Raw genomic sequence first — 2,300 nt, 5'->3', positions numbered from 1 at the left:
CCACCTGAAGAAATGATCCCATCTTTGTCTGCTGATGTATTATCAGTAAAACCATTATTCCCTCTGCCACACTCGATATTAACCCAACTGTACCTACTGATATGATGCCTGAGGCATTGTCTGGGACATAGCCTGAGAGAGACGTCTTGCAAGACATTGCTGAATGTGACCAGGAGATACCTGCACCAATTACTGCTTCTAAATCTATATCTAGACTGAAGTCCCAGTGAGCCCCAAAAGGTGAAGTGCTGTGACTCAAGAAATGTACATTATGCTCCAAAAGAACTGCTTGATTTTTGTAATAGGGTGCAAACAGAAACCTGGAGAACATGTGTGGGAATGACTATTAAGGATGTAGTATAATGGTGCAAGGAACTTAAGGTTGAATCAGTTTGAGTTTATTGATAACGGACCCACTAAGCACTGATTCTTCATCCAGTGTTTCAGTTCTAGAGGTCTGGAGAGAATCTAATAGTTTATTTGGTTGGTTCACTGAAGCGTGAATTGAAGTACCAGACTTGTCTTGGTGTTCTATAGAGGAAGAAATCCAAAAGCTTCTGGAAATTGGCATGTTAGAGTGGATTTATCAGGATTGACCTATAAACCCACACATGAAGTGTCCAGGAAACACACCTTTTCCACAACAGTGAGGAACAAATTTTGTGAAGGGAGCCCCAGCCCCTTGAATGTTGCTATGACTGCTAGTTAATGTTACCCAGATTTGACAGTGGGAACTCCCCTAATTGAATTATGACACCTAAGCACAATGGAGCTGATTGTACCCCCATGGTGGCAGGGTCCAAGTTACTTATTTTATTATTAAATGTTTTTGAGTTAGTTCAGACTCATAGTAACCCTGTATAATCACTGTGTATAGGGTTTCTGAGGAGTGGCTGTTGAGTTTGAACCATTGACCTCATGCTTCAAACCAACCTACAGCACCACACCAGGCCTTCAAGGGTTCAAGTAGCAGCGCTTACTTGACAAAGACAAGGAGAGTGTGGTGACTGTAATGGACAAAAGAATCAAAGTAACAATCAGAAGAGTTGAAGTCCTGTGGACTTCCAGCATCGTTTACTTAGGCAGGGTATTCCTAGGAGTGAAACAGATGAAAACATAGATAGGTATTTATTTATCTGTACAAGAGGAAGAATTCTAGATCAAGTAAACAACAGTCTAACTTAAATCAACAGAATAGAGTCAGTTTCTCAATTCCCAGATTTGAACCAGTTTACAGATCTACAACCCCTTGAATAAATGGGGGGCTGGAACCCTTGAATGAAGGACCCCAGTAACTTCAAACTATTAGTCTTTCTCCCACCCTTCCCCAAAGGGATCTACAGACTTTTTATTTTTTCACAAGCGTTACTATTCATTGGGGAAAGGAGATAACCAGACTTTCAGGTCTTTTATCCATTGCTTGAACTGTAACTCTGAAGCCTTGAACTTCTCTCTTTCCTTTACCAGTTGCTCTAGTATCACTGGGACCAACCAATTTTCTTCTCTACACTTTTCATCCTAACAAAATTTCAGAAAAAGTATTAAACACATGATCACCCAGATTCTCATTTGTCACCAATACTTAATCTTTGGTGGTGGTTATGGGCCATGGTGTCCGTTCCGACTCATAGCAACCCTGTACAGGGTTTCCGAGGCTGTAAATCTTTACAGGAGCAAAAAGTCTCATCTTTCTCCTGTGGAACAGCTGGTTGTTTCGAACTGCTGACCTTAAGGTTCGCAGCCCGATTCGTAACCACTATGCTACCAGAGATATAGGTGGTCCTATTTTTCATATAAGGAGCTCTGGTAGCGTAATGGTTACGAATCGGGCTGCGAACCGCAAGGTCCGCAGTTCGAAACTACCAGCTGTTCCGCGGGAGAAAGATGAGGCGATCTGCTCCCGTAAAGATTACAGCCTGGGAAACGCTGTTCAGGGTCGCTATGGGTCGAAACCGACTCGACGGCACTTAACAACAACAACAACAACAATTTTTCATATTAACATTGCCACCTCATGCCATGGATTAACAGCCCCCTGTTTACAATGGAAGCATGGTTTTCAGTGCCATTAAAACTCACCAGCCTTGAGAACCAATTAGGAAATCCCATCCTTATAATTTTGTTTCCTTATAACCACTTTCGGAATCAAATGTCTTCCTCTGGGTTTTCTAGAAAAATGAACAAGTGACACTTACATTTGTATATGTAAAGAGAGGTTTATATCAAGGAAGTGGCTCAGTTTGTTTTAAAGGTGGTAAAGTTCCAAGTCCATTTGTCAGATGTGAGGCAGGAGGCTTCTG

This window comes from Chrysochloris asiatica, unplaced genomic scaffold (genome assembly GCF_000296735.1).
Source record: "Chrysochloris asiatica unplaced genomic scaffold, ChrAsi1.0 scaffold00339, whole genome shotgun sequence".
NCBI classification, from domain to species: Eukaryota; Metazoa; Chordata; class Mammalia; order Afrosoricida; family Chrysochloridae; genus Chrysochloris; species Chrysochloris asiatica.
Note: the sequence above shows the minus strand (reverse complement) of the source record.